This window comes from Cheilinus undulatus, linkage group 8 (assembly GCF_018320785.1).
Source record: "Cheilinus undulatus linkage group 8, ASM1832078v1, whole genome shotgun sequence".
In the NCBI taxonomy this organism is placed as follows: Eukaryota; Metazoa; Chordata; class Actinopteri; order Labriformes; family Labridae; genus Cheilinus; species Cheilinus undulatus.
Genome location: NC_054872.1, coordinates 47,507,207 through 47,534,725, shown reverse-complemented (window position 1 = coordinate 47,534,725; position 27,519 = coordinate 47,507,207). Strand labels below are relative to the sequence as shown.

Sequence of the window (27,519 nt, the reverse complement as noted above, 5' to 3'; positions counted from 1 at the left end):
GGAATATATCTAAAGTTAAAGGTTTTTGATGGCCCTCTCACAGAGTTTTACAGCGGATGTTTTTCAGCTCTTTTATTCAGTGAGGAAAAAATGATCCATCCCAACAGTAAAGCTTATATTTTTTGTTTCCCTCTTTTGTTTTTTGTGCCTGATTGTCTCTTTTTTTCTTCATCTTCCTGCCAGTGATATAGATCTCAGAGTGCCGTCATGAAAGATGCACCACCTCCTAAAATTCATATTGGAGAAAGAAAGCTTACAGCAGGAGGGAGCGATGATACATATGGTTATCCTTCGACCAAATCTGTCAGCCGACGTATTAAAGCAGGCCTGACATGCATGTGGAACATACAGATGTTACATATGCATAAAATATATCTATAAACTGTTATTGTTCTCTGACACAGATCATAAAATCCCACGGTAAGCTATAACTAAACAACGAACAGATGTGCCACACTTCATATTTTATTGACATCTGTTCAAACTGACGGCGGCGTAGCACAGATGTCTGATTTTGTGAAATGTTTATTACGTTACTCCTCTTTCATGATGTCTCTTCCTCACCTCTGCTCCAATTCAGACATGAGGAGAGGAGGTAAGGAAGGAAATAAGGTACAAGCTGAAGGTGTCTGCCTCGATTCAATCATAACAGACAGGCCAAAGCAACCTGCTGTAGAGGTTCAAGGTGTCATGATATTAAACATTTACAACTGCAGTACAGCTATAGTAAAAATCAGTTATACTAGTTAAGGCTGAATGATTTGCAAAAATAATCTAATTGTGATTTTTTTCCCCCAAATATTGGAGTTTGCGATTTAATATGTGATTAATTTTGGGTTGATCTTATGTATTTTTTAAAAATTCAAGCTATAAATAATTCCATGAATAAGACCATGTGTATGAAAACAATGAAATTATTTCCAAAGCAATTAATCCATAGTAGCATGAATCTTGATATGAGGGTGCAACAAGCTTTAATCTGTAAAGGAGGCGACTGGGGTGGGGGAGGTGAGGGTGGATACCAGCTGACTTTCATGAAGTAACGCTAGCCTTCATCAGTTTTAGATAGAATGAGCAAACTATTTTTGCTCATATTGCAAATGTGAAATCATTTGCTTTGTTTAAAGGCATTAGTAGTGGGGATGCTGAGCATCCACATTATTGATATTCATGTTGGCCATTTAGTTTTTTCTTCTTCTTCCATGCTGGCTATCTCCTCCTTCATACTTTGTCGTATCGACACCGTTTGAACTTTTAAAAAAATCAGTTTCTTCGTCATTTGACTGCTATGACTTTTCTCATTTCTAACTTTTATCATTTTTAAAATTTAGCTATTTTCATGCTACTTTCAGCTATTGCTATGCTTTTTCAGCCATTGAATGCGATTTTCAGCTACTTTTAGGCCAAAATCAGCTATTTTATGCTATTTTCAGCTTTTCTTTAGGCTACTTTCAGGTCATTTTATCCTTTTTTTAGCTATTGAAGGCCATTTTCAGCTTTTATGCCATTTTATGCTATTTTCAACTATTTTTGTGCTTTTGGCTATTTTCAGCAGTTCTTCCACAATTCAGCTTTTAGCATTCCCACACAATTTCAGCTGAAATTGCAATTTTGATCTAGTCATTTTTATGTCACTCATTTTGATTAAGGAAAACATACATTAAACACAAAAAGTAGGATTTTTGTTAACCATTTTTAAAAAATGACTTTTGAATGCTTCCATAACGTGCATAAAATCTCTGCCACTGCAAAAAACTAATTTCTTAAACTGGTATTTTGACACATTTCAAGTTAAAGAAATATTGCAATTTCTGTAATTTGAAAATTGCAGCAGGCCATGTTGCAATTCAATCTAATTTTTGATTGATTCCCCAGCCCTAATACTAGTACATATTTCAACACCATGATGGCAAAAATGAAGTCTTAGACACCCATTATTGGTTCTTTTGTTGTTTTTAATTAGCAATAATGGCATGCAGACTTGTACAGGCTCACCGTGTAAATTCAACAAAATGTTGCCAACATGTGTGGGCAGTTAAAACACAGTTTGCCTGCAACTGTGATGGATTCATTCCTCTGTTAAGCTGATGTACTTTTTTCAAAGCTTTGCCACTTTTCAATTCTGTCATTCATCATAATGTTGAATAATTAATTTATTAACACACGACACCAAAAAGCATCAAAAAATCTGACAGCCTAAGGCACAGTAAAGCCAGGTGTTTCTGTATTTATAACACAGGAAAAGATGAACGCCAAGGAGTATATGGTCCAACTGTCATCCATTATCCAGCCATTATCTACAGCGTCTATCCCGCTCAGCGCTGGTGCCAGTCCCAGCTGAAATTAGGCGAGAGATACCACTATCAGTGTATCTCAATTGTCTTGCTTTCACAGTCGTTAAAATGCAAAAGTTGGAACTGTAAATAGAGTCTAGATCCAGCCTTTAAGGCCAATCATGCACTGGTTACAGCTTCCATCCTCTAGTATATGGACTATCTGTTATTTTTTATCACTCATTTTAAATAATGTATTAATCTGACATTTTGTAGGGCATTTATAGGGATTATTATATGTTTTGACAATGAGACACCAGATGGGAATTACCCAAGAGTTCCTTAATCAGGGTTAGACTTGGAGTTGCTTAGAGATAAGATTGTTGTCTGTTTTTGTCTTGTTTTGTAAATATTAGGGCTGTCAACATTAATACTGTCATGGTGATGTGATTAAGGTAAAACATAAAGGCATTTAATTCTTAAAAGTGCATAAATTGCATGCGATTTTCTGTTTTTTTCCATCAGAGTGTAGCAACCGTAGCAGGACAGCAGCTGGATGCCACTCACCGTAGCCCACCACTGCTCTTCTGAATGTCTCATTTCACTGACAAATCAGTGGACAATCTAATCACAATCATGATTTCAGGCTGTGCAATTGCTTAATTGCATAAAGGCTGCAATTATTTTTCTAGAAGCATTGTTGACAAAAATGCCCACAGAAAGCCTTGGAGTTGTACAATAGTGCCACTGTTGTCCTTCATTGAAGAACCTTTAGTATTTAAAAGGAAAAACTTCTATTCTTTGAAAATCTTAAATTATTTTGAAGTACTGTAAAAACTGTAGGATTTGTAGTCTTTTTATGCTGCTTAACAAAGCTTAGCTAAAGTTTATGCTGGACACAGAAATCCTGTACAGTTGTGATCAGCTGATGGTCAGCTGTTCCTAATTGTCACCTCCCAGCTCCCACAGCCAGTCACAGCTCTTTCTCTCAACACGGCGGTGAATTTAAATATGACACACTTCTCATTAATCCCTGCTTGCATTAATGATGATGCACCACGCTGCTGCTGGCAGAAAAGCTTCACCTCCTCCACCCCAGCCTCCTTCTTTATAGCATAAAGCAGTTGCACCCTCATATTCAGATTCATGCTACTATGGATGAACTGCTTTTGAGCGAATTTTATTGCATTCAAAATGCATTGTAATAAATGCATCTATTTATATGGGGTTTTCTAGCTTTTCGCTCTCTGGAGAGCCAAAGCATGCTTGACTATCCCATGGAGCGTCTTTTGACCAGAGCCTTCTCCACCAAGTAAAAACTGTATATCTGTTTTGCAATAAAATGGTTAAATGTATGATGAGGGTGATCCTGTCTGATATGTTAGTATGTTCTGAGTTGAGAAATACACACTTCAAAACTATAATTATTCTCTCCATGTTTCCTTAATAACCAAGCAGGGAGACTCATACCATTTATGTGTTATAGCATAATTACAATTGCAAATAATTACCAAAACATGCAGCTCTGACCTTTTTTTACTGTTTCCTTTAGCTGTTCTCATTTCCTTCTCTATCTGTAGATAGTTATTTTTATTGGTTAAGCTTATGTGATTACTTTTGATCTTAAGTTGACTGCCATTAGTCAGAAAAAGAAGAAAGTTAGTCTTAGCTTTAACAGCAGTAGAGATGCATTGGTTGTGAAAATCAGTGGTATAAAACTTCTAAAATGTCAAGATTTTTTCTCATTTGACCACAAAAACAGATCCGAATCTGTCCTGATAAAAACATCCATTCATGTGTTTCAGAAAATGTCAATACTGTTGATCTACCTAAAGTTCCTGGATAGAAAAGTACAAGTTATAAAGTAAACGCGTAACGAAAATCTCTTAAATTTTTAACCTTGAATTAGTTACTAAATGTAAATGCCTGAAAAGTGTAAATTATGTCAAATTAGCCAGAAGTCGTTCAGTTTTAGTGAGTCATTTTGTACATGCACTCCTGAGAATGTCTTACTGGTGTAAACCAGATCCAGATCCATGTATCCTCATTACATGAGTACCTAACAATGTTGTCCCTACTCTCAGTATATTGTCTTGATTGTTTTAACAGCTACATCGGTCAAATATTACCTGCAGTGGTCCCTGTATGGTGTATTCTCGGAAGCTTGCAGCGTTTGGCTTGTGTTTCTCTGTTAAGAGAAAACGATTCCTTTCATAAAAGCCTTGCAAAGGTTCAAAATCCTCCCTTAAAGCAGAATAAACATCTGCGCAGTGTATTTATGTCTGATAGCCTTTAAGCAGGACTGCCTGACATATCATCCTCCCGCTGCCTGTAGCAACAGACCCACACAGTAATGCAGACAGTCAGTGTTTTGCTGGAGGGTAACTGTCACCCTCCGACATGGCCTGAGAGTGAAAGTGTCAGTGTGTTCATCCCCTTCACCCAGCCACCTGTCATTGAGCTGTGACATTAAAGCCACAGTGTGGTTTGGTGGTGCCTGCTTGTTTACTCTGAGTTAGTTTTGATGCCGTCAGTCAGCAGAAACCCGTCCCTCGGGGAGGAAACAGAGGGGAGCGATGAGGAGAGATCAAACGGCCGGCGAAGGATTCATCGGCTGGGCTGGGAAAGTGGCTCGTGTGACTGAGTGGGAGGTGTTTTGTTGTGTTTGTGTCTCTCTTATGGTTGAAATAAGTTTAAAGCCTCAGAGTAAAATAATGAACATGTTTTTCAGCCCCAGAGCAGGTTTCATCCACATCCCAGCAGGGAAATACAGAAAACACACACAAAAGGCTGAAATGGTCATCAGTGATTTTGCTGAGATTGTGCTCGTGTTTGGAGGATCACAGATTTAGTCTGAACAATTTTCACTGAAACAACTTGAAGCTTTGCTTCGGCAGATATCCAGGGTGCAAAAAAATTTTCAACCGAGCCAGTACTGCTAACAAGATGTAGAAATTAACTAGGGCTGTGAAATGATTAACTTTTTAAACATGAATAATCACTGAATTTCACTAGTTAATTTCTCATTCATTTTCAAATATTTAGAATTTTAAAACACACATTTTCAAGTCCATATTTGCAGTATGGAGCCTTTTTTTTTATCAGTGTCCTTACTTAAGAATCAAATGATGCCAAAGAGATTTATAATGTTTACTTTTGGATTGATTATTTAAATGAGGGCTGCACTGCTCCATCAGTGTGGTCTGAAAGCATGATTTAGAGCTAGGAGACGGCCTTAGAGTGCTTATTATATCAAATACGCTGTTTAACACTGTAATACATGAAGAAATACGTAGGAGGTGGATGGATGATTGTAGTAACTGCAAAGCCAGTGTATTAACGGCCGGTTAGTGACAAGGTTAACCAAACAGGGAACACAGATGAAACAGAACAAGGCAGTTTATTCTGTTGGCTGCATTGCAAAGATGCAGGAAACTTCCTAGTGATGTTTTAAAAGTGACAAAACACTTTGAACAGCAGTTCAACAGTTATATTTGATTATCAAATTAGGTGGTGCGAGATTTACAAGCTGGTTAAAATAATTACCTATGATTTTTTTTATAAACACAGGCTCGTAATCTTGCTCCATAATGCTCTTTTACACTGTAATGAACCTCCTGCCACTGGAGGCCACTGTAGCTTCAGTTAATGACTGCTGCCTTCCTGTCTGAGCTTTTCCACGGCACTTCACTAGATGTAGATATGAAGCTTAGCGGTAAGCGTGTAGTAGGAACAGTGCGATATGACATTTTTTTGAAGGGGTCATATTTCACCTTTGTAAGACAGGTTTATATTGGTCTCAGAGGTCCCCAAAACATGCCTGTGAAGTCTGTTGCTGAAAAAATTGATTTTTGCATTAGTAAAAACCCTCTGTTCCAGCCCTGTTCAGAACGAGCTGTTTCTGTGTCTGTGGCTTTAAATCTTACTGAGCTGTCTGACCCCGCCCATCTCAGGAAATAGATGTGGCTTAATAGATGTGGCTCCCTTCAGCTGCCAGCTTAATTCCGAGCAGGGAGGGCCAACTGAACCTGGGGGCGGGGCTAACTCCCCACATGACATCATGAGGGGAAAATCTGAGAACGGCTTGTTTCAGCACACTTTTTCTGAAAGGTGGAGAAAGAGGGGGGTGAGGGACTGGATTTTTCTCATTCTCAAGGGAAATGTGGACAGGCCAGGGGCACATATTTCTGTTACAAAAGCTTGAAAAAGTGATTTTTTTTTTTTTTGCATAATATGTCCCCTTTAAGTTGTAAATGGAAATGTGGTGTCTAGGCTGCTGAGGGTTGAGGGCACGTATAACTACTCACCCAAAGTGAAAAGAGTCCACATATCAAAGCACGATATTCATCTGCACAGAGGAGTGAAGGCTGGTGAAGCTAGCTTTAAATGTTAGCCACACTGTAGAGAGTATATCTGGCTAACATCACACCCACTGACACAATGACCCTGTGAGGAATTCAACTGTTTTATAAGGATTTCCCCCTCTTTAGACTAGTCAGTTGGACAAAAGTTGAATGAGCGTTAAGCCGAATGGGGAAATAGATGCTTAGGGACATCCTTACTCACTACCAGCATTGGCAAGACTTTGAGTTACCAACTGGCTCCACTGATAGTGAACAGCGATAATCATGCCTGTTGAGCTAGTTTATTCACCAGCCATGGCTACTATTTCAAATGTTTTGCTCACTCTGATTAACCCATGATGAATGCAACAGACAGAACTTTCGTCCAATCACCATCTGAGGTTTTTGTAAGGTTCTGCCAACCCAAAAAGCACAGCGTATGGTGTGTAACCCAAATGGATCTGTCAGGTTACCTGCCTCAAGGATAACAGCCTCTACATAGAGCGCATGGACATAACTACTTTGCTACTGGCTTGGCTTTTCCAGTGAAATTCAAGTGTCTTTTTTTACTTTCTTAAAAAGTATGACTCAGTTTCTCTTTTAAATTAAAAATATCTGCTAAACGTACATGACAGAAAGAGTTCTAACATTCAGTTATTTTCACTAACAAACATAGTTTGCAAGGTTTTAAGGAATATTTTAGCCAAACAGTCCCTCTTTGTCTTTCTCAGCCATTTCCACCAAAGTATTAAAGTATTAGAAATAACTTTTTTCACTGAAGTATCCTGATTGTCCTTGAAAAATTTCCCCGACTTAGTCCCTGAATAATGCGAAGCACTGACATTCATAAGACGAAAGTTTTTTTGTGTGTTAGAAATGTGGAATTACATTTAATCAAATCTCTTGTGTTCAATTCATTGACAGTCTAATGGAAATCATGAGTCATTTAACAGGCACCAGCACCCCCACCATGATCTGGCGTACTTCCTGCCGCGCGCTCCACTCGGGCTGTTTGCCGCTCGTCAGTCAAAGCGCCTCTGATGTGAAAATTAAATGCATGAAAAGGAGCGAGTGTGACTGCTCGGTGCTCAACATGAGCAGGAGACACAGGTCAGTTAGTGCGTCCAGGCAGTCCATTCAGCAGGAAGATCTTTTTAATTAGGCTATGTTCTTTTAATTAACCAGCCAGCATAATGTCTGTGTCCATTTGTCACCCCTGCTTTGCTCAGGCACCGCTAGATGAATATACCCTCTTTTGTCTCCTCACAGTTCCAGAGGTCCCGGCTTCCTATTATTCTCCCTCGTTCACTGAAATGTATTTTTCCCTCTTCTTCTTTTAGATTAGCATGATAATACCCCGTGGAGGGGAGGGAAAGTGGTGAAGAGCTATTGCAAACCCGCTCATCAGATTCACTGTGTGCAAGAGCGTGCTTATTATCATACTGAATGCACCATCAGTTAAACTAACAGCCTGAATTCCGACATTTATCTCCAATATCATAGCGCGACTGTCAATTGCAGAGGGAGCACAATGGCAAATTACGGGTTATGTCTTGCTCCTTGGAGTCTGGATCTTTCCCCAGTGTAATTATGCTATGCTAATTCTGCGGCCCCCCCACCATGCACTTCTATCAGCAGAAGTATGGCTTCCCTGCTGTTCAGATGCTCCACAGTGGGATGAAGTTCAATATTAGTACTTAGTTTGTGTTCTGGTGTCGCTGACAAATTTTGAGGGTACATGTGTTGTTGATCAAACATTATCAGTAAAGCATCCTGATAGAACTTCTGTTCATGATAGTGATGAACTTTCTGGGTCAGACAGCCTCTCCCACAGCAGAAGACATAAAAAACACCAGAAAGCAACCCGCAGCTTATTTTCCTCCTGTTACAACTTGATTTTACATCTTTGTCCTTTTAAACTAAAAACAAAAATTATCAGTGTCTTGAATATATGAAGTCCTGCCAAGAGATTTGCAATTGCAATTTCTATGAATTTCTGTAGTTAATTTGCAACCTTTTTTCACATCTTCAAATTCCACTGATTTGCTTTCAGAACTTTATTGGTGTCATTTTGGATTTGTTAAAAGCCTTATTCTAAGGGCAGTTGACTTCCTGTTTGGATACAGAATGCTTTCATTGGTATATCCAAGGTTTAAAATGAACTAAGCCACAGAAAAATGAACTTTCCATGGATTGAAAGGGAAATAAGGGATACTTTTAAAGGTAAATGTTTGAGAACTTAAAGTTCAGATGACGTTTGACATGCTGATTGAGCTCTCTGTGAGTTTATAAGGTGAAATGAGACATCAAGGCAGTGGTTCTCAACCTGAGGGTCGCGAGACACTGAGGGGGTCACAGATGCCTTAAAGTAACTAAGAATATTTTTTAGATAACAATGGTGCCACTTTACACCAATTTTACCAAATGTTAACCCTTTTTCATCACCTTTAACACCAATTTTACCAATTTTAGCACTTTTTTGTCACTTAAAACCCCTTTTGGCTATATTAAACCCTTTCCATCACCTCTTTCTGCCAGTTTTTTCCACGTCTAAACCAATATTTGTAACTTTCTGCCTATTGTTGCCTCTGTTGACTCACTATTGCCCCATCAAACTTGTTTTACACCCCATTTTAACCACAGTTAACCCATTTTTGCCAGTTTATATCAATTTTTCATCCATTTCACCTAGTTTCCACCAATTTTTGCACTTAAAAGCCATTTTAACCACTTTTTAATCTGATTTTACCACTTTTTGTGCCCATTTTTGCCACTTAAACCCATTTTTGGTTACTATTTTGCCACTTTTATCTAATTGTTTCCACTTTTAACCAATTTGTATTATTTGAAATTGCCATTTCACTGCCTTTTCACCATTTTAACCAATTTAAGCAATTTAAACCAATTTAAATTAGGTTTTAACAAGTGTTTTTTTTTTTTTATCTAAAGAAGGCCAGATGAATAAATGAAGATATTTGTTTCTCTGGTTAGAGTGGTTATAATTCAAGTTGAATATAAACTATGGTTTTCACAGTTTAACTTCACAATGGACCATGGTTTTGCTGACCTGCATGGGGGCTCAGAAATCTCTCCCTTTATCTCTCCTTATGGACAGCCTTGTCTGCATACGACTACTCTTGAATGTTCATGACTATTCAACCACCTTCAGGTACAGCGGGGTCCCTGGTCTCTGGCATCTTTATTTTGGGGGTCGTGGGCTGAAAAGGTTGAGAAACCCTGCTTTAAGGAGCTGTTGGGGACTTATTTAATATCACTGCGGCTACAAGGAGACACTGCAGTGGCTTAACCAAAGTGTGTCAATGGGAAAAGAGAAAGTTCACGAATCAACTAATCGTGGACCTTAAGTAATGCAATTACTCTTGACATCCCAGATGCAAGACCAAAGAGCATAAAGAATCATGGGTTTTGATTTTATATCATCAAGAAAACCAACAGATTTCATCTCCAAATATCCATCCATTGTTTTCTATATTTGGATCTTGTTTTGGAGTTGCAGGGAGCCAATCCAAGCTGTCATTGGGCAAGATTGGAGGTTACATGCTGCTGTGGTTCCCAGTTAGTCACAGGGGTAATATGCAGTGACAAAAAAGCAGTCACACTCACATCTACGTGCAATTTACCATCACCGATCAGCCTAAATAAGCATGCTTTTGACTGTTGAGGGAGCCTGACAACCCAGAGAAAACCCACACATGCGTATGGAGAATATCAATCACAATATACACATGCACCCTCCCACCAAGCCACTACCTCCAAATTACTGTATTTATTCAGGTTTCTGGCCAAATGCTTAATTTTATTTTCACATCATGATGATGTATTATTTACCTTTGCTTTATGGTCAGTTAACCTACTAAACCTTGAACACACCATAATGTAACAAAGGAGAGAAATAATCCTCTTCACACTCAACTTTACTGTGACTTTATTATGAGCTAACAGTGTGTAGCTCTGTAGCTTCCCTCAGGTTCGCCCAGGAAATTACTAACCCTGACCCCACACCACATTATAACCTTATACTGCCTTTTTAAGGTAACTAACTAGCTTTAATCCTGCCGATTCAACATGTATTTCAACACTGGGTTGATATATGTTGTGATTTTTTGGGAGCTAAGGGCGGCAGCTTTGAGTGCAGACGGCGGTGCTTTCTGGATGATGTTTTTGCATTAGAAGGAAAGATGTTCATACATCCAGAAGAAGTTATCAGACTTTTAATTGGGATAAGTTTGAGACCGCTGTCCTGCTGGGGACCAAGGTAACATCGTGTGCCTGCATGCAGGGATGGACCAAGACTTTTGGATTGAGGTGTTAGACTAGGGCCCTGACTCAAGCAGGGGTGGCATGAAATCTGTGTACACCAGTGATTTGATTTGGATGACTGGAAAGTCATGGTAGAGAATCCAGAAGACCCAGTATTGATGAGCTTAAATGTTATTAATTTGGGGTTTGTAAAAATGCAGAACCAGTGTGGATCTCCATCACTGGCTGTTACACATCTATATCTAAAATTGTATCAATGAACCGTCTGATTACTCTGGGTTCTCTTGGCATCAGGACATCTTTTTTCTTTTGCAGCATTGCTAAATTGATGCTGTCATTAAAAATCACTGTACTTCTTGTTTCCTCCCTCAGCTCTGGGTTAAGAGCTTACTCGAAGGCTCAGCTGGAGCTCACCACCGTCTCTCCAGGGACGGGGTTGGCTGCAGGTCAGGCCACCTTGAACTCCTCAGCTGGATTTATTGTGTCAGAGGTGGACAGGGGTCAGGACACGCTCATCCCCTCCCCTCTTCCTCAACACGAGGACTTTGTTAACATCCGACATGGAGCAGACACCAGCGGCACAGACATCCCTGTCACGCTCCCTGAGGACGACTGTGCTGGGGTCAGAGGGGTGAGGTGGGCAGCCCAGTAGCATGACCTGAATACTGATTGATTCTCTTGAGTGGGTGTCAAGGGAGGGGTTCAGGGGCTAAGGTTCAGGACACTTAGCCCTACCCCCCCTGTGGTGATATGCAGCGAGGGGAATGTGGTACAAAAGACGAGAAAGACACTCGGAGTCACAACATGCCAGACTCCCCCGCTCCATGTTGCATCTCTGCGGGTGTGTGCTTTCACTCTCCCTGAAACAAGACGCTCCACCACATGTTTTCCTTTAATAGACAGCTGAGCAGAGAAAGGGCAGGAGTGCAGCCTGTTTGCCAGATGATCAGTGGGATGTTGGCATTTGGAGAAGACAGAGGAGGCCAAAATCTCCAGTTACATGACTAGATTTATTAGTTGCTGCAAAAAATGCACAGGCATGGTGGCCATTGACCGATCTATCAATCACCCAATTATTGCACATCAAAGAGTTTAAATGTGACTCACGAGCTAAAGGAAACTCAATTTTCTGGCAACTCTTTGGACCTAATATATAGTAATTTCTGCCTTCCTTTTCTTGTGTTTGCAAAATGTTCAATACATCAGTAATTTTCTATAAAAGTGGGACTGACAGCATTGATTGAGATGCAGTTAATGTCAGAAACGAATGGAATAATTTTTAAAAAGTTGCTTTAATAAGTTATTTTGTTCTTTTATGCATGGCTCAGTTAAGCCACTGAACAGCAGCTGGACACTTCTCACTTTATGTCTTCCTTCTCTGAAAATGATGAAAAATGAGGACACCACTGCTCCCCTGAATGTCTCATTTCACTTCAGATAACTTGCAGACAGAAGTCAAAAGTAATCTGCACCTTACTATGTCAAATATTTCACTTCTTTACTGTTCCCTTTAGCTATTTTCAGCTCTTCAGTCTGTAGCAAGTTCTTTATTTCAGATAATCTCTTACTTTTGAGCTACCAGAAACTCCTAGTTTTCTTTAAAAATAAAAATAAAAAAAATAACAGATTTTTATCAGAACAGGAAAGAAAGAACCTTTAACTTCAGACAGAGCAAATGACAAAGTAAAAGCACAAAAAAGAACACATTTTTTAGAAAATCTCTGAGCTTAATTGGTGACTAAAACTGGGTTAGTTGCACAGAAAAAAAAGTATAGTTTAGTGTAAATACTGTCGCATTAACTGGGGATCATATCCGGCCCACAAGATCATATCATGTTTGTATTATAACTGGCCTGCCAGTATGAGGTCTGTAGATATCCTCCAGTATAATGATGTAAACTTCTACTTGATTGTTTTAAAATATTCTTGTTAAGCCATAAAAATCTGAATAATCTGTGCTCAGAATTTGGACTTTATATGTCACATTTTTATTGTTTAGATTCCCAATTGTAAATTTTAAGTCATATTTTGACCATTTTAACTCCTTAGTTTGGCTTTTTAATCCCGTATTTTGACTTGATTTCAATTTTTTTTCTCATATTTTGACATCTTGAATAATTAACTTTTACTTTCTATATCATATTTTTACCTTTTTCACTCCCAATTTTGAATTTAAGTCATATTTTTAAGTCATCATTTTGAATTCTAGCTCATATTTTGACATTTTCAGCTCTTAATTTTTGGCTTTTTAATCCAATATTTGGACCAATCAGACTCACGATTTAAAATTTTAAGTCATATTTTGACTTTTGAACTCATGATTTTAAATTTGATCTCATATTTTGACCTTTTAAACTTATGATTTCATCTTTCTCCTCATATATATGCTCTAAAAACATCATTTTTCTATTTTAAATTTCATGTTCTGATCTTTCGAACTAATAAATTGGAATTTTTATCTCAGATTTGAGCCTTTAAATTTACCATTTTTGCTTTTTTGAAATTCCAAATGATTGATCATCATTGCTGTTTTTTTCATATTTTATCACTGGTGAAAACGAGATTGACAGTTCATGGTTAAATGTTGACCCTGTTAGGCTCTCAGGTTAGACCTAAATCTAGAAGCTGGTCCCTGCTGTGATTGAGTTTGACGCCCCTGCTGTATGGTTTCAGACCACACTTACCTAACCTAAAATTTTGTTTTAGAAATGCAAAATGATTTAATTTTCATGTTGCCAGAAAATAGTGGACTACTCCGTCTGGGTGGGGAGTGAGTCCTGGGCCTCAGGTGTAGGAATTTAAGTATGCTAGGGTCTTGTTCACGAGTGAGGACAAAAGGGAGCGTGAGATTGACAGGCAGACAGTTTTGCAGGGGTTGTGCCGTACCACTGTGGTGAAGAGGGAGCTGAGCCGGAAAGCAAAGCTTTTGATTTACCGGTCAGTGTTCCTCCCAACCATCACCTATGGTCATGAACTCTGGGGTAATGACCGAAAGAATGAGATTGCGGATACAAGCGAGCGAAATGAGTTTTCTCGGGAGGGTGGCTGGGCTCAGCTTAAGAGATAGGGTGAGGAGCTCAGACATCCGAAGGGAACTAGGAGTAGAGCTGCTTCTCCTTTGCATTGAAAGGAGCCAGTTGAGGTGGTTCGGGTATCTGATCAGTATGCCTCCTGGACGCCTCCCTTTGGAGGTTTTCCAAGCACGTCCAGCTGGGAGGAGGTTGGGGAGGACACAGAATGTGCTGGATGGACTATATACCCTGTCTGGTCTGGGAACGCCTTGGGATCCCCCAGGAGGAGTTGGAAAGTGCCACCACTGCAACCCAGCCCTGGATAAACGGAAGAAGATGGATGGATGGATGGAGGGATGGATGTTCACAGTTTTAAGTAAGGTTGCAGAGATGCATAGCTCAGCGTTGGTTCATGCAGGACGCGGTAGTCATACACCTGGCCCTGATCAGCTGATGGCCAAGTGATCCCAATTATCGCCTCCCAGCTCCTACAGCCAATCACAGCTCTTTCTCTCAACAACGCAGTGTATTTAAATATCGCGTGCTTCTCACTAGTTCCTGCTTGCATTCATGCTGATGAACCACGCTGCTGCTGGCAAAGCCTCATCTCCTCCACCCCAGCCTCCTCCTTCATAGCACAAAGCAGCTGGACCCTTATATTCAGATTCATGCTACTATGAATTAATTGCTTAGCGCTCATTTTATTGTGTTCAGTAAGCATTATTATGAATGTATGGTTTCATTGTCAAACATGAATGAAAATGTACGTATACTTAGAGTTTTACGCCAAAAGAAGTCATTAGTATTAAGATGTTATGTTAACATTGGTATTGTATTGGCCCAAATTTTTTCTCTAATTGTAAGCAATACAATCTCTGCCATTTTAGTGGCCCGTCTGTTGGGCTGCACCCTGTGTGTGGAGGCTGCTTTTCAAGGTGAGCAGCATGATTGAAGATCCATCCTGTGGCTTGTTGTTCCCCGCTCTACTGTCCTCCATCATTCCCTCTCCAAATAAAGGCAAAAATCACCGAAATCTTTAAAAAAAAAGGCATCAAAATATACAGAAGCTTGTATAAAACGTCAAACCAGTTATACTGCATCTCTTCCAAAACCTTTTGTAACCACTTACCAACCTACATATTTGAACAGTTTAGATCAGGGGTGTCAAACTCAATCACAGCAGGGGCCGGATTCTAAACTTGGGTCTAACCTGAGGGCCTAACAGGATCAATATTTAACCATTAGACAAAAGTTAAAGTTAGGAGTTGAAAAAGGTCAAAACGTGAGATAAAAATCAAAATCATGATTTCAAAAGGTCAAAAAACTGAGATAAAAATAAAAATCATGAGCCTTAAAGGTAAAACAGATGAGATAAAAGTCAAAGTTGGGAGTTGGAAGAGGTCAAAACATGAGATGAAAGTCAAAATCATGACTTTTAAAGGTCAAAATGGGATTTAAAATTCAAAATCATGAATCTAAAAGGTAAAAAAGATGAGATAAAAACTCAAACTTATAAGTTTTAGGAGTAGAAAAAGGTCAAAACATGATTTTAAAAGGTCAAAAAACTGAGATAAAAATAAAAATCATGAGCCTTAAAGGTAAAAAAGATGAGGTAAAAGTCCAAGTGGGGAGTTGGAAAATGTCTAAATAGGACTTAAAATTTAAGATTATTAATCTAAAAGGTAAAAATATGAGATAAAAGTCAAAGTTATGAGATGTAAGGGTTAAAATATGAAATAAAAAGTCAAAACCAAAACTTTTAGTTATAACTGTGAGATGCAGAATTGAAAATATAGAGAAAACACAAATTTCTTTCCCATCTTCCTGACTTTTTATCAAATTATTTTTACCATTTACTTTTTTCTTATTCTTCCGACTCAACTAGGATATTATAATTCATCAAGGTTAAGTTTACATTGTCATACTGGAGGAGATCTGCAGACCTCACACTGGTGGGCCAGTTCTAATAAAAATATCATATGATCTGGTGGGCCGGGTATAACTGTCCCATGGGCCGAATTTGGCCCTCGGGCCTTGAGTTTTACACCCCTGGTTTAGAAGGTGTGTAGGACTTTGCTTAAGATTAGTGTCTTGCAAAAAGAGATTCCCAATGCTGAGGACCCCTGACTTCTGTATTTCTTTAAATAATGGTATTGATCAGGTTTTAATAATGTTTGATTTTTCTAGAATCGAAGATGAATTTAAAGCTGGTACTGTGCCAGCGGGATTCTTGTTATAAAAACACACTGAATAAAGATTGTGAATGTCTAGTATTTGGGAATGAGGTGATTGTGCAAAATGTTGGCAGCCGTCCCTGTAAATAAAACTTGAGCTGCTTTATATTTATTTAACTACAGATCAACTCAAACAGGGTTTAGGAACACGTAAATTTCCCCTGGCAGTGAGTTGGCGGGCTGCCTTTGTTGACATAATGTTTTGTATTGAATTTAACACAATATACAGTTGTTATCAACAAAGTAATAAGTTCTGAAGTGAAAGTCAGAAAGTCTCAGATTTCCTCATAAAAACTAAAGCCTGGTATATTACAGTTTTTCATCTTGAATCAGTTTAAACAGAAAAATGAAAACACTGACTCCCTCGGCTGACTGCAGGAGTTCTGTTTTCATAGTTTAGATCAAACTCTTTATTTAGAGGACAAATACAAGCGTGTGTTTAATTTAATATTGAACTGTCCGTTCAAATATCCATCAACATTTTTAGACAAGCTCTCCAGCTCAACTTTAACCACAGTGTTTAAGTGCAGGATTTCTTCCCTGAGATTCTTGTTTTCAGAATTTGAAACAGGGGCTTGACTTGTTTTCAGAACAGCTGATATGTTTAAGCCGTCGACTGGGGCTTAAGGGTGTCTAATTCTGATGAATTTCCAGAGGACTGCTGTGATTTGGATCAGAAAGTTCAGTCCTATTCAGTATCCAATGGCATGGTGCCTTTTAAAGGTCTCCCATCTCCTGAAGTAAAACAGAAAAAGGTCAGAAATGAGACTGAAACAGAGAAGTCATTATCAGCCTCTAACCTGAGTTTTCCCCTTTCAGGGTTTTGATGATATTTGAAAATGACTTGTTTCTGTTTAAAGGAGCTCCAGATTTCTCCTTTTCTAAATCCCTGAAGACTCTAAAGTCTGAAAATAAAGATCTCTAATCTAAAATGACATGCAAAAACTCATTAAATAATCAATTTTAACATGCCTTATTCACCGTGGTTTTTCCATTTCACCTTTCTTAAATCTACTGTTGGACCTTTGCCCGTGTTGCATCACACTGTTGGTTCCCAACTGGTGGGTCGGGACCCAAAAGTCAGTCACAAAGCCGTTTTCAGTCGGCCGCAGATATGTGCCTGGAAAAAATATGTGGCAAAAAATCTGATTAGCTTTTATTTTGAATTATATGCCTCCATCCCTTTGTTCCATCTTCCGTCCAAACTGCAATTTTTTTTTTCACAAAGAATATTTGGTTATGTTGCAATGTAAGAAACGTCTCCGGTCACCTTAGAAACCACCATTTCCATGCAGCGTGAGCCCATTTAATCCTCTAAGCTGCAGGTAGATGTTTGAATCCAGAGAGGGATGTTGCTGGCGTCTTAAAAATGATTTTCAAAACCATCCATTGGGGTGACTCCTTTGCTGGCTAAAAACATAGACTTTGCTCAGGTCATGACCCAGTGATTCGCATGGTAGCCGCTTCCTCTTTCTCCTTCCTGGTGGGTTTGCAAACCAGGTCCATGCATACTGTGTCAAACATACAGCTAGTGGGCATGGATCAGCTTTGCTAATGTGAAGACTATGCAGCAGGGGAGAAACAATGATGCCTGATATTAGAGCGCCCTAAGGCTGGCCTTAAGCAGAGGACTTTGTTGAAACCCTTAAAGACTCTAAAAAGACTAACATCTGAGACCTTCTCACATCTGAAGTCAACTTGTCAGCAAGTCGCTGAATTTTGAGTCTCAGACCAAAATTTTGTAAAGACTATGGGTCACTAACTACAAGACTAGAATAGGATTCCTTTTTGAAATTATTTCCCAGCATACATCTGGTGGGAATTAACAATATTTTTTTTTTAACAAGCTGTTGAAGGAGGTAGAGATCGCATTTAAGTCTGATGTTTTAAAATCATTTACATTGAGTAGAAATGGAAGGAACGTAAACACTGTTACTGCAACAACAGAGGAGCTATCCCAGAAACACATTTCAGAATAAAAATACCATATGAAAATGCAAGTAGTCTGACCACAGAAACAAACTGATTTGGCTTTTACTTTGAAAAACCCAATTACGGTTTACTGTACCTGTCATGTCATTCTGGGATGAATTAACAGACAAGGTACACACACACAGGAGCAGAGATCTGACTGCAGCTCTGGGCAGAAAAGTTTTTCAATCTCTTGATTTATGAGCGGACATTCAGTGGCTCTAGATTGATCTACACACCTTCATGTTATGAAGAATGAAGTGATTTAATGTGCTTATGCACAACACCGGCTCCAATAGGTTGTGGACGACGGTTGCATCACTGAGAAACCAAGCAGCAACCTCTGGTCCTGAAAAATGAAGCTGATGCAGAAGTGCAACAAGCCAGCCTGGTTCAAAAAACCAAATGTGTCTCATTAGCAAACGTCTTCATGTGCTCTCACTGTACGGGGGTGAATTTTTTTGGACCTCAATGGTTTAGATTATATTTAAGAAAAACCTCACTTCATGCTGATTGGTGCGTCTCATTTTGATTGACAGATAGCTTGACAGGCAGAAGCTACGTTTCTGCCAACTAGAATGCTAGCTAGCTAGCTGACAGGAAGTCGCGCTTAGTGGGCGGGCCGTTAAGTTGATCCAAAGTTCGGTTGAGACTGCAGTTTCGATATGGAAGTCTCCGCGGATTGGCTTCAAGAGCCGTTTGAAAGCAGACGGCTGACATCACACGGGGTTTGTCCAATTCTTTCTTCAGTCTATGTGAGAAACACAATTTGCATACGACCAGACAAAAGACATATATGCCAAGACTGAAGAAAGACTGCCTTAAAACTGCTAAAATGAAGTTTTATGACCTCTTTACACCTAATGACTGAGACAACAGGAGCGAGCTGCCATTTTAGCGAGACTTCCATGATTTTACTCCGACTTTGGAATTTTGTTTGCGACTTTGAAATCAGAGGAAAAGTCGTTTGGTGTAAGACTCACAGCAAAGGATAAAGTGGAGACTTGTTGACACATCTTAAGAGACATGAGATGCACCTACAAGCCAAAGATGCACAGCCCTCAGTTTTGTTAAGACTGATGTTGATATCAGACAGGATGTTGATGTAGATTAGTCAAAAAAATGCAAGAACTTGCAGTTTGCTTCTCATCAACAACAGAATTAGTGGCAACCTGATGTGCTTCAGATCACGAGACTAAAATTTCACACCCTGTGGTGTGGCTGTTGCACATGTGCAAAATGCCTAAATGGGTATGAAATGATAACTCACCTTGTGTTGAGTGTTTGCCTCAGGCATCATGCTTGTGTATCTGTGACAGCAACAGTGCCACCTGAGCGTGTTAACATGCAGGAGACAGTCAGTCATCTGACTGCTGTGAGTGTAGAAATGATAAAACTGGTATTTTTTGTATCAGACAACCTAGAAGAAGCAGCATGATAAGCTTCAGGTCACATGACTATCCTGCTACGTGCCTCTTATGTGCACATCACAATCCTGAATAAAAAGTGGGGCATCATTTGACCTTAGTTTAGGGTTTTTGAGCAAACGTCTCTTGGTATTTAGCCAGGGGAATGCCCCAGAACCCTTTATTAACAAATCGGCTCTGTCTACGTGATCTTTATGCTTCATTTCTGTTAAAGAAGCTTCTGAGATTATTTTTAGACCCTGGAGTTTTGATCTGGGATTGAATCTTCATGCAGCAGCCTGAATTTACAAATTACCCTGCTGGAGGGCAGAATTAAAGGATTTTAAGGAATGAGATGTATTTAGAGGTAACATTCTTATGTCCAAATCCATGTGATACTGGGTCAAATATTTAAAAAATGTTGAGAACAATTCCTGCTCAGTTCCTTCCCTGCATTTCTATGCTCATGCGTTGTGTACTCATGTGTGTTAATGGAAGCTGATGCTACCAGAGACATGGAGGTATCATCTTCTATCCCACTTTCTTGTATCCATTTACCAAATCAATAAAGGGTCATTCCACAAGTGTGAGGTTGGAAAAGTCAATATCCTCATAAACAATTCTTATGTTTCTTCGGTTGAGAGCGCGAGGTGCAAGCAAACACATGAAACAAACATTCAGTCTGAGGGCTCAGAGGCCAAGCATTGATTTGATTACATTTTCTGTTGTGGGCCCAAGCTGTGGTTTGGAATAGTTCGCGCTGAACGATGGTGGTTATGCATTTCATCAGGAGCTGAGTCCAGGGTCTGCTGAGGTCTTTGTCATTCTCTCGTTAGTTTAGATTCTTGATTTGGGTGCCAAACAGTGTTGTCCACTTTTAGTGCTGGTAAAATTTCATGGTCTGAAGCCAGAAGGAAAAGGAACTTTTGGACCAAAACTCCAGGGGCAAGAAATGTAGCTATTACCATTCATGAGCTCAGATATGAAGAGTTTTTAAGAAGAGTGGATCTTTTAATGTAAACTGTTTGCACTTATATAAGTAAAGCAAAAGTACATATAGATCAGTTTTAATTTTGTCGACTAAAACTATGACTAAAAATGTTCCTCAGCCTTTTTTCCGTGACAAAAACTAGAGTAAGACCAACAAAAATAGATTTGTGATGACTAACTGACAGAAACTAAGTTGAGTTTTCATCTAAAACTAGACTAAAAATCTGTGATATTTCTTGATGTGGGAAAATCTTTAAAATAAAAATGCAGCTGTATCTCTTCTGTCTCTCAGCTGTAGAAAACAGGGACTCCAGGTTTGGCAGAGTGCAGAGAACACACTACCATGGTTTGGTACCAGATTTAGGCAAGAATATAAATGCTTGGACTAAAAGTGAGGACCAAAATGTGAGGACTTTTCATGGACTAAAATGTGACTAAAACTAAAATGTATTTCATTTAAAGACTAAAACTAAGACTGAAATTAAAAATAGCTGCCAAAATTAACACTGACATAGATGCAGGAATTTGACTGATGCCCCATCAAGGTTTCTGAGTGCAGCTGTGCTGGTGTAAATCATACACCTCTCCCTCTTAGACAACATGACTTTGAGGGTGCTATAGATGTTATGAGAAGCCAAAGAACCCTGCCAACTGGCAAAGTACAGTAATATTACTGGATTTAGTTTAAATTTGACTTTGGGAGTATGTACTAGAGCCCGACCGATTGATCAGCAGGACGATTATAGAGTATCACAGATTCCACAGAATCACCATCGGCCAATATGTAGCTGATATACAGTATTAACCCTTAGAGCTCACTGGGCATGGATCTGTGAAAGCTTTCCGTTGTGCTTTTCCAATCATGTCTTCCAAGCATTTGTAGCTCTTACAGAACATTTTCTAGTGAGCCCGGAAGTTGGCTGACTTTCCGGAGTCTCTGAGGACAGTGTTGTCCTATACAACAATATGTGACACAGTTTATAAAAACGTTGATAACTTTTGAACCATAAGTCATAGAAACTTACTCTTTTTTTCCTTTGAAAGCTGACCATTTTGCTGTTGGTTTGCTACAATCAATGTCTCTGTAGCTCTAAAGAACGCTGTTGTAACGAGCCTGGAACTTTGGTGACTTTTTGGGGGTCTTTGGAGATTAAACCCACAGTGTTACATCCGATAATAAGCATCTTTTTATCCATTTTTAATCCATTTTCAATCATGTAGTTTGACTTTCTTCAGTGGGCAGCCATATTTGTTGACATGCAAAGCATTGTGGGAGTTGTAGTCGACCAATTGCGTCTCTACTACTTAGAGGAGTAGAGACGCAGGAGTAGAGAATAAACAATGATAAATGCAACTGTTAATTCATATGTCCACCGTTATCTGATATAAGACTATTATACAGCGTTCTAACATCGTCTAAGTTGCATCTTTGTGAAATAAACAAAGATAATATAAATATATAAGAATTTGTGTGTACATGTACAGTATATATCCTGTGTATATCAATGGTCTTATTTCATATATTGGTCAGTATACTGGATATCGGCCGATATATCAGACATCAGCTTTTTTTAACCACCAATATCGGTATCGGCATCAGCCCCAAAAATCCCATATTGGGCGGGCTCTAGTATCTACAGCCCATTGTTTGCAAACGATTGATCACCATTTACATGGAGTATGTGTATACATACTCGACTTTTTAAATAATTTTGTCAGTGGCTAATTTCTTCATTCCAGAGTTACTTCTCACATGCTAGCTGAGATAGGTTTGAAAGGTTGCAAACTTGAGATGCAAACTTGATCAGTGATTTTTCAAATTGATTGCTAATATGGACTGAAGTCTATGATAATGGAAAAATAAAATCAATTATTTGGCCAGTGAGGTTAGCAAAGGTTATGTTCAGAGAGCAGGAGAAAGTTAGTACAAGAAACATGACAGCACCAGGGGAAGGACGTTAGGAATGCAAGCAGGGCACAAGACTAAAAAAAAGAAGAATTGAGCCATCAAAGTCATGAAGGCATCCTACAGCGTGCAACTGGTCGACTAATCCTTCCAGTGGTCGTGACTAGTTGATGATGACTGGACTCAGGCTGAGCTGTTGTCTGTCACTATTGCTTTGCTACACCAGTGATGGCATCAGTGATACTGTTCTTCTTGTGTGCACTAAAACACAGTGCATGCACTTAAACCAGTGATGACAGTCATTGACCTCAAAGCCACAACACTGTGGTTTAAACCAGACTTTCAGCTGTCCTGATTGGCTACATGTGCAGCAGAAAGTGCTAAGAGAGGTCGCTCTGCTGAGCAGACTTAGGTTGAATCCTCTAAGTTTTGTTTTCTAGATTGAACTTTGTGTGAAAAGAGTTTTTATGGTAGGGCAGAGCAGAAAACTTCAACACCAATCAGCTTTAATCTACCTCTGTTAAACTGATATCATGGCCCTGACTGATGCATTTAGCTGCAGGCTGTAATCTCCTCTACATGCTAAACTGTAACCCTGATTGAAGACACATTGGCACAGTTTTAACAGATGTCCAGCTGATCTACGTCACTGTCTGAAACTCTGCTGGCTTCTGCTAAAGTGAATGCACTCTGCTAAATTAATCAACATGCATTTAAGGGCAATTTGTAGTCTGGGGACGGTAAGTGCCTCAGAGATAGTCTGGAACTGTTGTTGAACTTGCATTGCACTTTTGTTTTCCAGCAGGCTTTATCTGCTGTTTTGATGTTTGTTTTTTCCCAGGCAGTACTTTAAAGTTCAGAGCGATCAGTTAGAGGTCCAGCATTTCACTGTAAACGTCAGCAACAAGAGGATAATGACCACACGTCCAGGGGTATCACGCTATCCGAGCAGGCTGTTATTGATACAAAACACAGCGGTCGTACTTTCCATCGGGGGGGTTGTGGTTCTTCAGTCAAAACAAAGATACTCGAGAGCATGGGGGAAGAAAATAAGCTGGCAAGTGGGCTCTGCCTTAACCTTAGCTGAACCATCGTCAGCATGTGGCTGCCAGCTGGTGTGTTCGCTCGCTAATCCCGAGGATGCTGCCTCTGCAACTCGTTGTGGGCTTCTTGAAATGTGCCCGGCTTGAGGTCAAACCACCATCATCACCATTTGTCAGAATTAATCTTCAGGACCCAGCAAGGTCATTACATTTCATATCATCTCCTAAAAAATAGTTAAGAGATGATTGTGGCTGACTTTCCTCAGGTTCTGGTGAGGCTAGGTTGCACAGAAATTTGCTAACTTGAAGATTTTCCAGAAGGATGGTCAGGTTAATGAGTTTCTAAAATGACAAAACGTATAAATGCTTATTGGGATGTCTTTCACAATTACATTTTGGCACATAAACCCCTCTGAGAATATGCATGAGATTGCTTTTTTATGCTTAATGTTCAATTGAAAACTAATCAGCAGTGACTGTACGGAGCAGGAAATTAAATACATCGGTATTCGTGCAGGAGTCAGCTTCTTCAAAAGAGGAGAAAATTGCTAATCAAACCTAGTGAGGATGTCATTTTTTCCACATGTTCATTTTTACATCTCAGTTTGTAGACGGATATGCCAGGGATGCCCTGATCGTGTTTTAATGCTGCCAATACCGATACTGTTCATCTATGAGGGGGATTGGAAAATACATAGCCAAAAATATGTGGTGTTTTAATTTAGCAGCTGGTTTAGGTGATAGTCTACAACCCCAATTCTGATAAAGTCAGGGTGCTGCTCAGCTTTTGCATGCTGTTTTTACTTACACTTTACAAAGTGCTCCAACTTTTTTGGAATTGGGGATCTATTTATTGTTGGTATTTTTTCCCCTTTTTGTACAGTGACCATCATTTTACAAAGCTGGGCTGGGTGGTTTGGGCTGAATTATTAACAAAAAATGTCTGATTGCGATTATTTTGACGTGTTACAGATGCGTTATGAATTGTTGTATTGAAGGGAAGGATATTTTTCTGTCATTCTCATTTTCTAATAAGAAAAAAAGTACAAAAATAAGGTGAAATGATCTTAGCGTTAGGTCCTGGAGGACAGAAGTCATACACCCAGCCGTGACTAGCTGACAGCCAGCTGATCCTAAGCATCACCCTCCAGCTCTCACAGCCAATCACAGCTCTTTCTCTCAACACAGCAGCCCATTTAGATATGACGTCCTTCTCGCTAATGCAATGCTGATGCACCATACTGCTGCTGCTGCTGCTGGCAAAGCTTCACCTCCTCCACCCCAGCCTCCTCCTTTATAGCATAAAGCTTGCTGCACCCTCATATTCAGATTCATGCTACTATGGATTAAATGTATTCAACATGCATTGTCATTAATGTATCCATCCATATGGGGGTTTCTGCAAAGTTAAAGCATGCTGCTTGGCTAACCCGGGGAGCATCCTTTGAGCAGAGCCTTCTCCACCAAGTAAAACTGTATATCTTTTTTGCAATAAATGGTTAAATATATGACGAGAATGTTCCTGACTGAGAAGGACTTTCTATAACATCTTTGCCATATTTGATGTGTTCCTGAGTTCTTAATACTTTAACTGCTGTGACACAATCAAAAAGTAGCACTGTGTCACTGCTCTGTTTGTCTGCTACTACTCACTTTCTCACTGTGATTTTTTTTTAACCAGTGAGATTTTGGTCAGACAGGAACTCATTGACCAACTAACTGCGGCAAACACCAGATTATTTACCATAACTGATGGGATCTGTACTAGGAACATTCATTTTCCTGTGCCATTCATGTATTTTTAATGCGATTCAGCAGATAATGATCGGTTATTGATGAATTGGAGCATCTCTAGAACAGTGGTTCCTAACCTGGGGCCAGGCGTCCCTAGGTTGGGCGCCAAAGAGCTAAGGGTGGGCACGGGACCCTGTCTGCTCTGATGCATACAAAATGAGATCTATATACAGATATTTTAAAATTGTGATTAGAAATATAGTGTATGACGGCGTATAAGGGCCAACCTAAAAGATATATATATACTCTCTCTCTCTCTCTCTATATATATATATATGTATTCTTTTTTTTTGCAAAAATGCCACGTTGTTTTTTTTTGTTTGTTTTGTTTTTTGTGGGTGTGGAGGGGATTTTTAGATAATACGGTTGTTTAGATACAAGAAAATAGAATCAGAATTTCTGAGTTAAAATGTCAGAAATGTCCTAGAAAAGCTTGCAACTTTCGAGTTCAAGTAGTCTCACATTTTGACATAAAAACTCAAAAACTTCATGTTTTCGAAATCGTAAATTTACAACAGTGCAAAGTCACAAAATTTAAAAGAAACCAAACTGAAAACAGTTGTCAGATTTTCAACTTTTGGACTTTATATCTCAAAAAAGTTATGTTTTGGTTCACGTTTCATTTACTACCAAATCTAATAATGAATAGTTTAAACAGCATTATTTCGTCATGAAAAAGTGTATGTTGGTCCATCATGTTGGGATTTTGTCAATGAAAACAATTAAAACTGATGTGTGCTTTTCAAGATGGGTCCTGTGGGGGTGCTTAGCTTTTCTTATATGCACGTAGGGGGTCCTAATGAAATCCAGCTTGGAACCACTGCTCTAGAATATGTATTAGCATTCAACACTTGCTTTATGTTTGTGCACTGGTGAGGTGAGGATGCTTTTTTTCCTGGGAGCAGATTGCCAGAGCAGATTGTGAGCTGCGATGCCATCATCAGATCTGGTTTGAGCTCCAGGATTTGTCGAAAGATTTTGTTCGCTTATATCAAAGCAACCTGCTGTCACACAAACATCACAAACCGATGCATCTTCCCCCCAGAGTTCAAAGCGGCTCGGTTCACAGTTTTTAAAGGCACATTTTTCTCCTGATGAAAGTGAAATGAAATGTAGTTTAATAGTCTTTTATTGTTACTCGTGGTTGGAGTTTAAGCAGTCCTTTGAAGGCAGATAAAACATGATTGCTCTGATTGCTCATAGCCGTCCTGCATTGTGCCACAAACACACACATATAAATGTGCTCTCTTGTTCTTCCCTCACAGATACTCTGACAGCTGCTGCTGCTCTACTTACCTGCTGGGCGGATCATCATTGAAGATAAGGTACAGTCAAAAACCGCTACTTCCTTCCAGAGTGGATCTTTTGTAATTAAAAGTTGAAGATTTGATTTGATTCCGGGACGTTTGGAGTCTCTGCTCACTGATCTTTGAAATGCATTAAGGACTTCTTTTGGGAAACATCCACAGAGAGCGCTTAATTAATGGATGCTTTGAGGAAATACTGCTACTGAAGCAGCTTTTTAAATTAGATATCGTCTTCTCAATAACTTATCTGCTGGTTTTAATCAAATTTCAGGAAATGGCTTTTAAATATTTGGCCCACTTTTATGAGTTTTTTCCATCCAAGGGCAAAAGAAGTTCAAGAAGATCTTTAAAGACAAGTTAGAGAAGCAGGAAGCATTGTTGTGTTTTTGGATTACCATTGGAGTACAGTTTAATGATTTACAACACACGTCCTTCTTAAGCTTGTTGATTGTGAGACATTTGTGGTTCTTTTTGAACTCTTTTCACATGTTTGAAGCTTTTCTGGCTCCTTTCTATTTGAGGTTGTGTTCCATAAAGCTTTTTATGAATGACGCCTTAAGATCTGATATCGGGTAGAACATTTAATACCCTGTCATGGTGTTTTGCTTTGTTTTGCTGTGATTGAAAATTTTGAATATTACGTTTTAAGTCAACATGGACCAATCAGATTGGTCAACTCAACTTCCTGTTTTTTCCTATTCACTTTGGTGCAATGTCAAATTCATCTGTGCTAATAGAGACTCATGTTCCTGGAGAAAGCTGTTTCATACCTTGGTTTAAAATGGTGTGTTTTTAGGCATACATTACAGCAGTTTGACTCTTCTGTTTTCTTAATGTGTAACTCACTTCAGTAGCATTTCACTAGTTTAGAGCTTGGGGAAGCTTGAATTTTCATCCAACAAAGGACAAGTATCCCATCATTTTAACATCATTTAACAATAAGAAACCAGCCTAAGACGG

At 39.2% G+C, this 27,519-nt stretch overlaps 1 protein-coding gene across 6 annotated transcripts in view; it reads left to right on the top strand.

Annotated features, from left to right (window-relative positions):
* Positions 1-27,519, top strand: part of sema6e (sema domain, transmembrane domain (TM), and cytoplasmic domain, (semaphorin) 6E) — a 355,217-nt gene that overhangs the window by 25,764 nt on the left and 301,934 nt on the right. For 5 of the 6 annotated variants that reach the window (XM_041793576.1, XM_041793570.1, XM_041793577.1 and 2 more), the window contains exon 2: positions 26,518-26,577. The gene's annotated coding sequence lies outside the window, so the exon portion shown is untranslated. Of the gene's footprint in view, positions 1-11,406; positions 11,534-26,517; positions 26,578-27,519 lie in introns of those variants that run through there. The other variant, XM_041793572.1, reaches the window with a different exon arrangement.